Raw genomic sequence first — 10,367 nt, forward strand, 5'->3', positions numbered from 1 at the left:
TTGACATTCTTTTAGACTGCAAAGAGGGATGATTAAATGTGATTTCAGTCGGACTTTAAAGCTAAATCAACACACAGCACCAGGAGAAACAGAGGTTTCAGATGTCATCCTGTCTTTAGGGTATGTTTTGGTTTTTTTCTTTCCCATTTAGTTCTCCTGTTTTATTTTGGTTGCTAACTCTCCTCTCGTTTCAGATCCACTTCCTGCCCTTGTGTGTTTCCTGCTCCTGTCCTCGTCATCATCATCCCCTAACGTCCTCCACCTGTATCTCGTTACCTTCACTCCTCTTGTGTATCTAGTCTGTGTGATCCCTGCTCCCTGTGCCAGTTCGTCTTAGCCCTTTGTCGCAAGCATTCCAGCATTATCTTCTTGGTTATAGTCTCTAGTGTTTTTTGACCCCGGATCTGCCTTTTTTTTGACTCTGCCTCTGCCTAGTCCTTTTGGTCTTGTTGCCTTCTCTGACTGCCTGCCCGTGTACCGAACCTGCGAATTAAAAGACTTTGTTTTTTGTAACTCTTGCTCGAGTCGTGCGTTTGGATCTAGCCCCGGTGTACCAGACAACCTTGTCATCAGATGACTCAAATTTGGCACAGCAGGTGTTAGATTAGACTAATGTCTCCACTGATCACGTCATGTCCACGACATCCCAATTATTCATCATTGTGGCAATCGTCTACTTCCTTTGGTGTTGTGACCCTCACTTTCTTGGTAGAAAATGTATTTCTACTCGTTTTTTCTTCATCTGCATCAAGACATCAAACTCATTTTCTGATATTTTGTGAAACCGGATGCTTACAGGTGTCCTGCTGAGGTTTCTGTACTCAAAAAAACTATAAATCCTCAGAAAATGTTGGTTTGTTGCATCTTTTCTCTTCCCTCTCCTGTGGTTTCAGATGCCTTTTGCCCTTTGGAGACTGTTGGGCCTCTGCACAATATTCAGTCATAATATTTCTTCTTTTCCCACTTGAGTTGCCTTTCTTTGTTTTTCCTGAGCTGCAGCATTTCCGTCTCTCTTGTTATTGTTTTTGTGAATAACCTTTTTGTTACAAAGGTCTCAAAAACCTGACCCTGCACCTTTTGTACAGGCTGTCCCTGCAGACATTGCTCTCAGTCTCTCCGCTCATTCTGCTCTCACTCATTTTGTTTTCCACCAAAGTACTTTTGAAACCTCGGTCTTTTTAACAGTTGGCAGGATTTTGTCTCAGCAGTCTTCCTGGTTGTGAGGAGTTTTCTACAAATCCGGTAATTCAGCTTCTATGAGCACTGTGGTGATAATGTTAGCTTTGTTCCCCATTTGTCTGATCATTGTGTAAACACCCCCACTGTATGATATTGCAACAGTTGAATCAGAACCATCTCATTACCAAATCCATCATGTTTAGTTTATTTATAATATTTGCAGAATCTTTGTCACAATCCCACATCAGTAACTCCAGTGAATCTTCTCATCATTATTCTCTCTCAGTTTCTCTCAAGTTTTAAATACCTCCATGGTAACAACTCAATATCTGATCTATTCTAATAACTTTAGCTGTGATTGTAATATTTGTAGCATCTTTTAGATAAATGGTTTCCAATCTTTCTACCTTAGGACCTCTTAAAAGTGCTTTAGTTGATTTTTTTTGGCCAGTTTGAGGCAGCAGAAAGCTGAGTTGTTATGGTAAATATGGCACCAAACAGTTCCCTATTTAAACATCCAGCAGAAATGGTGCAATATTAGCATTTATTTAGAGTCTTTCTCTGCAACTAATCGGCGTAATTACAATATTCTCTCTCCTTTTTGCTTTGGTTTGGTCTCCACCAACTGCTGAGAGGAAATATCTGGCTCTTTAGCTGCTAAATGCTGCACTATGTTCACTAGCTAATCGCTAACTTTGTCTATCATTTGGTGCTGGGCAGGTGGTGTACACTGGGCTTATGTGAGCTTTTTCACTGTAAACAAGGTTGGTGAAAACAGTGACAGTAAACCAAAACAGTACAAGTGCTGTAAAACCAAAACAATGAGCTAAAAGAGGCTAAAGACGTCCTCGGAGGAAGGGAACTTCACCTTTTACATTGCACATGGTCATTTGATTATGTTGATTTAATGGAGATTGAAAATGAAGCAGTGTCTACTTATTATAATAATGAACTTTTTTGTATAGAACCTTGAATGCAGCTCAAAGTACTTTACAAAAATTATATAAAATATTTAAGGCACTTAACAAATGAAAGGTTGCAAACAGGCAATACAATAAAATTGAGTTTATAAAAGAAAAAATGAATATATAACAATATACTTGATATCCTTTGATCTCTTTTTTTTTGCAGAAAGCAATTTTGTATATGTTTGTGTCCTACTAATAAGCTTGTGATCTCTCAAATGTATCTTGCAACAGGTTGGGACACTGTTTTATGTCACATTTATCAACTTGTACTAAGCATCAGACCGATTGTCACCCATCGTCCGTCATCATATAACACTGATGTACAGCAGACATGTGGATGCAATACAACAACCAACATTTACTTGTTTTATTCAACATGTTTCAGGCCAGTGTTTTGTAGTTGTATCATACAGTGAGATGGTTGGCAGCACAGAAAACATTTGTTCTATTATATATCAGGATTTTTGTGTTGCAAAATTGCACAAAACTTTTATAAATTCAACATAGTGACGCATTTATTTGGGAAGTAGTCAAAAATCTCCCTTCTGAGAGTAAAAGCAAAAAAAAAAAAAAAGATAACATCCCTTTTCTGTTTCTTGTTCAGTAATAAAACATGTTCACACTCTTGTTCAAACATAAAAATGAAGCCCGACATTCAGACTGTACAACGTTCTGCGGCTTGTTAGGATCTTTTCTTCCATGTGACCTCTCCTGTCACTTCGAGTTGCCATGTTGTGGCTGTGAAAAGCCTGGAATAGTTCAGACATTATTGATTTTTTTTTTTCTCCCCCATCTTGAGTGGAAAGCAATGACTCTCCATCTAAGACGGACAATGACAGAAACTTAAGATTGGTATTGATTTATGTCCAAGTAAAGCCCAGAGGCGTTTACAAGACTACACAACTGAAATGGTTCGTCTGTTTGTTATGTAACGCGACACTAATTGTGAATCTTATTTAACAATCATATAAGCAGGTAAATTCTGGTCGTGAATCAGCATCAGGTGCTCAGTTGCAGACACTTGAGTGGCCATGGAGGATATTTCCAACTAAAAAACTTAATAACAGTAGGGCTGCAATGCTTATTTTCATTATTGGTACATTTTTGGATTATCTTATCATTTTGTCCATAAAATGTAAAAAAGGGTGGGAGTCACAAGTTCTCAGAACCTAAGAGGACCTATTCAAATTATTCTTTTCAATACTAATAATCCAAAACTCCAAGATATTCAATTTACAATGATATAAAACAAAGAAAAGCAGGATATTGTCACATTTGAGGAGCTGAAAACAACAAATGTTTGTCATTTTCAACCATGCAGTTTTAAAAATGGCAGAAATAAATCTGATAAATCTGAGGGGGTGTAAATGAGTGACAGGATTAGATGAGAAGAAAGAAAAAACATAATTGTTCTATACATAATTATACATTTTTCTGCCACCTTTTGTTTTTTGTGAAATATTGAATCATTTTATCTCTCTAGGCCTTTGAAAGGGGAAAATCAGTCTTTAGTAAACTGCTCATTGACATGTATGAGGAGGAGTCTCAAGTAGACAATACTTCATTTTAATGCTGCACTTACCAACATTTTAGCGATGCTGCAACATCCTCTGTCGTTGGTCCACCTCTTTGTTGTTGGAGATCAGTGACTGCCGGCCTTAATACTCTCCAGACTCTGTTAACATATTGTTAAATTCAACAAAGCCGAGCTTACCGGTAAACACCTACAGTGCTTATTCTAGAAGATAATTTATGATTTCTTACAACCCATAAACACTAACTCATTCGGTGACCGTTTAACATAATTCAGTATTAATTTTAGCTCCATGTAAAGTGAATAAACGTGATTTTTCCCAAATAATGCTCGTCTACCTTAAGTTTTTTGAGCTATTGGGGTTTCGGAATAATGAGCCATCGGATCAGTGGTACCACACCAAATGAAAAGACTCGTTTCACAGCATTGTGACTTGTTAAAGCAGGAAAAGCACAGGTGGAATAATAACATCAGTGATGTCTGCATTCCTGTTAGGTGAGCCGGTTCCGGCGCTCTGGTATTGTGCACTGACATGGATTACAATAAATGGAATGGAGCCATTGTTAATGTTATTATTTACACCTCGGTCACAATGTCTGCTGTCTGAAAAGGGTTAATTACGTCAAAAAATTACAAAATGATCAAAAGCTCAATTGTTTCAGTACTAAGGCTCTTAAAAATGTTTAAAAAGTACTGAACCTTTTGCATTGTGTGCACAGCGAAGAGACAAATGCAACCATATTATTAGTCATTTATTCAAGATAAAGATAAAAACCTCCTAATGTCAGTGTGCCCTGTGAAAGAATAGATTATGAGTGTGTGTGTGTTTGTGTGTGTTTGTGCACATGCAGAGGAGATGAAGAAAAAAATTCTTATCATTGCTGCAATAAAAACTGTCACCGGACTGTTTCTCTACACTGCAATTACAGAAGAGAGAACAGTGTGCATTATTTAAGGACAAAATGTAAGACGTGTAGGCAGACAGAAGCAGAAAGGTCCCAAACCCACAACCCTTAATTACCTCACAGTGACGCACAAGAGCGCCTCTGAAGGATGCTGGGCTGACAGAGTGAACTTGTCCAAGTGTATGTTATTTACCGATCCACTGAACTCAGAGCTGCATCTCTGTCCTGAGGGTTCAAAAGGAAAGGGCGGAGTAAGGTACTTTTCCTCATGAATAGTTTATTATTCAGCCCGATGTCATTATTATTCCTGCACTTTGATATTCTCCTCTATAATATTCTTTTCTTTCACTTCATAAAAGTTAAAATATTAATCCCATTGAGGGAAGATCAAAGCTGTTTCATCATCCCTGTAACGCGCTTGAAATGTTCTTTAAAAAGACAGTTTAAAATGGACTTCTGCAGCCCACGCTTCAAACAAAACATCTTGTGCCCTCGCTGCACCGGGCGGCCTTTAAAGGGCTTAATGTTATGATTTAATGGTGGGAAATGACAGGGTTTTTGCATTAATCATCTCCTGCACCCACACACAGGTTTGAAACACATGCTTTCCCCCCCCCCCCCCTCCTACGTGTTAATGATGCAGATTGTGTCAAATAAACCAGGGGGATTTTTTATTTTTTTTTTTTTTAAAAAGGGAGTATGAAAAGAAAAATATATGCATGTGACAGATCAAGTGAGGGGATTCATTCTGGCAGGAGGCAATCACAAGCTGCTTGAATGCATGAATTGTGCCGGGGGGGGAGATACTGTTCTGCAAAGCTGGTTAAGAGTAAATAAAGAAAGGCTGACGGGGGAAAAAAGGGGTGAGAAAGAATTAAGATTTCATTTTTTGGATGACCTGTAGCTTTTGCTTTAGAAGCCTGATGTTTTCTTTCAGTAAGGTCTAACTGTGCGGGTGTTACTACTGTTCAAAGTCAGTGATACAGAAAATCGAGGTGTTGCAGGAGGCTGTCTGTCAGTCAGTAAATCAGTCAGATAATTATGACCGTGTTGTGAACAGAGGAGCTGCCTCCTGCTGCGTTAAACACACCCTGTCACACCTCTGTGTCCTGCTGATTGACTCTCGGAGACATCTTTAGTCTAGGATGCTCTGATTTTTTTTCTGCACATCACCATCGACCTCAAAAGCAGCACAGAGCGTCGCCCACACCAACATACACGCATCGGTCACTTCGTTAGGAACACCTGTGCAATCTAATGCAATCCAATACAACAGCTCTACCATGATATATTGCACTGCAAGGCTTGTTATTTTATACTGAACAACTCTTCTGTTTCTGTCATTTATTTGTTAAAGGTGCAGTGTGTAGAATCTAGTGGCATCTAGTTGAACAGACTTGGCAGAAATGGAATATAATATTCATGAATATGTTTTAATTAGTGTATAATCACTTGAAAATAAGAATCATTATGTTTTCGTTACCTTAGAATGAGCCCTTTATATCTACAGAGGGAGCGGGTCCTCTTCCACGGAGCCCGCCATGTTGCACCGCCATGTTTCTACAGTAGCCCAGAATGGACAAACCAAACACTGGCTCTAGAGAGGACCTTTTTTGCAAGTTTCACGGCCACCGTAGGTTCTCCTACACGCTTGGAAGAGGCAGGTCAGGGGAGGGGTATTCATTTGGTTGCAACCTGAAACCTCACTGCTAGGTGCTACGAAATCCTACACACTAGGGATGTACAGAGAGCCTGGTATTTGTATTTGTATCTGTATTTGTTGAGGCAGCAAAATTATTTGTATCTGTATTTGTATTCGAATAAAAGTGGAAAGAGGCTTAAAAATCCTGTTTTTGTTTTTATTAGGCTTTTAATTTTAGAAAATTAAAGTGTTACAATGACTGTTCATAAAGCTTGTTCATGAAGCGTGTGTCAGTAGTTCAGCTTTATCTCTGGGGAACACCCCCAACTCCGGGAGTGATTTCCAAATTAGGAAATGTGCGTCATGTAGCAGGCGGATGTGACTCCCCTCGTTGAGACCTGCTAATAGACGTAACAGCGGAGCAGAGGAGAGACACTGAGATAGAGATGTGACCAAACTGCACACTGATATTTGACATGTTTTTTTTCTTTCTCACAGAAAACAAATAATTTTTAAATATTTGTATGAAACAAATATACGTAAAAACCCCACTATTTGTGCTTTGCCGAATAACGTATTTGTATTCGGACACACCTCTACTATATATATCTTATTCCTCTGTGCTGTAGACCTGTGTTGTTGTCCAAAGACAATTAAAAACATGTCAATGAGTCACACTGCTGCACTGGGTGACATTTGGATGAGATTTGTTGACAACAAGGAATAAGGAGCTTTATCCTTTAATGCATCTACAATCTCCTGCATTTCAATAATCTTCAGGCCTTACTAGACATAGAAAAATAATATAATGTCATACAAAGGAATCTATGAAACCAAGCAGAGTAATATTATAAGGTTGAAAAGTCTATTTTAACTTACTAGGTTCTTTCTTTGTTGGACTCACTGATCTAAAGTTTTATAACTTTATGAGAGTTTCTACTCAGGAGTTGCAGGTGGGGATGCAGACTTGTGATTTAACAGGTGCTTAATTAGATATTGGTGTTGATAATGTCACACCCTGCCTGGACTTTGTGTGTTTTTTTTGGTCTCTTTGTGTTTTTGTGTTCTTTTGGGGTTTCCTGGTTTGCACTTCTGTTTAGTCCTACTGGTCATGTGGGTTTTCTTGTTGTAGTTGGGTGGTGGGTTTGGACTGACTTTTGTTGTTTGGTCTGGCGTGTTGTGTACTTGGGTTTGGGTTCATGGTGGTTCTTGGACGGGTTGGTGTGGGTTGTATTTGGAGTTTTGTGTTTTCTGGGTTTTGGTTTTGTTGCTGTGTTTACCTTGTGTGTTCATGTACTCCTCCTCACCTGCCCTACATCACCCTCGTTAGCCCCGCTCTGCTTCCTGTGTTTCCTCAGCCAATCAGTCCCAGCCTGCCCTGTTGTCTCGTCACCTGTTCCCCATTCCCTGATTAGTTTAGTCTGTATTTAAGGTCTGGTTTCGAGTTGAGTCTTTGTTGGATCGGTTGTTTTGTTCAGCTTGTTCTGTGCGGTTCTGTTTTGCCCTGTCCTGTCCTAACCACCTCAAGATTAAAGGTTCTTGTCTACCCTGGTGCTGGTCTCTGCAATTGTGTCCATTCCTGCTACTCAACCTGACAGATAAACTTTATTCATCTCATGCAAGGAAACTAAAGTGTCACCGAAGCAACAGGAAGGACAAAAACATTTTCATGTCAAGGAAAGACAAGCAAAATGAAACATTAGTCACAAATTTAGAATAGTATAATATATAATAGTACTTTAAAGTTAAAGTCATGAAGTATTCGTGTATGTACACAGTGATGCTTGAACATTTAAGAGTTTTCTCTATTTCTGCATAAATATGACCTGAAACGTCCTAAAACTAGATAAAGGGAACCCAATTAAACAAATGAGACAAACTTAAATTAAACTTATTCATTTACTTATTGAGGAAAATGATCCAATCTTATATATTTATGTGAGGCAAAAGTATGTGGATTCTTCCTTTCAGTATCTGGTGTGATGCCTTTTTGCAGCAATAACTTCAACAAAACATTCCTGGTAACTGTTTATCAGTCCTGCACATCGGCTTAGAGGAAGTTTAGCTCATTCCTCCTAACAGAACAGTCTCTACTCAGAGATGTTGGTGGGCTTCCTTGCATGAGCCGTTCCAAATCATTAAATTTCTTCTGCTTTAACAATTCTTTGGTAGAACCACTTGTGCGTTTAGGCTCGTCGTCTTGCTGCATTACTTACTGCATGACCCGTATGTCGTTCGGGGGTTGAGAAGCCAGTTACATCGATGACTCACTCAGTCGTGAAATAAAATGTGACAGCCACCGATGGAGTCAAACTCACAGAGCCGGTTTGTGTTTTTATAACGTTTTTCTTCATACCAGTACAGTAATGATGCTCATTAATCACGGTCTTATTTCACACAGTCGACTTGTGAGACTCCAGATACACCAATTAGTGATGAGTCACTGCTGGAATTAACACTCGACCCTGATGCTTCTTCACTAAGAGCCGGCTGCTACCCCGTCTGATGACCAATCAAAAACCAGCACTGAAAAGACATACTGGTGTGTGTTTGTGTGTCATAGAGAAAGAGATATAAAAAGAATACCTGTGACGTGATCCTTTTATGTCACCTCATCTTTCTTCTTTACTTCCTTCCCTCCTACTCAAGTCTCTGTTTGAGGTGTTTTCCGGAAAAAGGAGACGCTCTTTGCTAACAAGACAGCTCAGCGGTCGTCGTATCGGTGTGTGTAATTAAGGCTAAGCTCTGCAGGTACTGTAGATGGAGATTCCCTCCTCTGTCAGTTTGCCCTCTCTTATCTTCCTTCGATCTCTACCTTTCCCCTGACATCAAACTACCAATTTAGCCAAAACAAGACACGACATCTCTAATTTTAAGGAACGTAAACAGAAGTAGACTAGGGAGTAATTATGTTCCTGGGATGTTCTGGTGCAACGAAACAGAGGTTGAGATATTATATAATCAGAATTTATTTATATAAGGAAGAAAATAATTACCCATAATCCTTAAAAAGCCCTTAAAGTCATTCTACCACCCCTACCTGTAAAAATAACAGTTGTCATGGAAAAATCTCATTATTCTTAACTAGTTATTTTTATGTCTTTCCTATATTTGAAACATGGCATTGAATGAAACACCACCGTCCTTCTTTTGGACTTTTTGGTCACGCAGAGAAAAGCACAGCGGTCAAGCTAAAAGCGAGCTATTTTTAGCTCCTAAAAAAGTTGACATTTATGGAGATACGAGGAGACGATATGAGGTTTTTTATCTGATACCAGAGAAACGGGTGGGATGCTGTCGGGGACGAGCAGGAAGAAAAAACAGCAGACAGAAAAATGAGAGCTGAGCTCTGCCCGGCACTTAATATCTGACATGAGAGAAGCTCGCACATAACTTATACACACACACACACACACAAGCAGTCAGGTTTCCATCACTTCAGAGGACATTACATTGACTTACATTCATTTCCTGGAGACTTATCCTAACCATAACCATAACGACTACTAACCCTAATCCTTAACATAACCTTAAATTTACCTTAACTTTAAACCAAGTCTTCACCCTAAAATTAATGATTTACGTTAGCTCCCCATAAGGGAGGCGAGTCCCCACAACGTCAGGAATACCAGGTACACACACACACACACACCTTGATTAGATGCTTCTTGAATTAATGGCTATTGGAGATATTGGAAACAGAAAACTAATTACAATCAGTGTCACTTAATTTACCAAGTATGATAAATTTACAGGTCAGGGACACACACAGGGCAGCTGATTGAACTCATGGGGGGGCGCCACAAAGTCTCAAACATGATAAATACAGATGTATGATAAATTAAAGGGCGGGTTCACAATTTTTCAAGTCTGTCTTAAGCAAACACTGAAACAGGTCTTGCTTGCTGTATTCATTCCTCCTGTTCATACTATACAGTTGTGAGGGGTAAACTCTCCTGGATAATGTAATGATCCTAAAGGTTTATATTATAATCAGCAGTTTCAATTATCTCAGCTTTGTGTTTGAGAAATCACTTTTTGTCTGGACGGCTAAGAATGCTACAATACCCATGAGAGTCGGCCGCCGCCGTTGCTATGGAGAAGAAGCCTTGGGTGCGAATCAGAGCGTAATGAAATCA

The 10,367-nt window shown here is 39.2% G+C and overlaps 1 long non-coding RNA gene across 1 annotated transcript; it reads right to left on the reverse strand.

Moving 5' to 3' along the window:
• Positions 1 to 2,356: 2,356 nt before the first annotated feature.
• LOC122985765 lies at positions 2,357 to 4,808 on the reverse strand. Its single transcript, XR_006404190.1, has 3 exons — positions 4,703 to 4,808; positions 3,730 to 3,822; positions 2,357 to 2,896 (listed from the first exon to the last, which is right to left on the reverse strand). It is a non-coding gene; the product is annotated as an uncharacterized LOC122985765 (long non-coding RNA).
• Positions 4,809 to 10,367: the final 5,559 nt, after the last annotated feature.

The sequence above is a fragment of the Thunnus albacares genome, chromosome 1 (assembly GCF_914725855.1).
Source record: "Thunnus albacares chromosome 1, fThuAlb1.1, whole genome shotgun sequence".
Lineage (NCBI taxonomy): Eukaryota > Metazoa > Chordata > Actinopteri > Scombriformes > Scombridae > Thunnus > Thunnus albacares.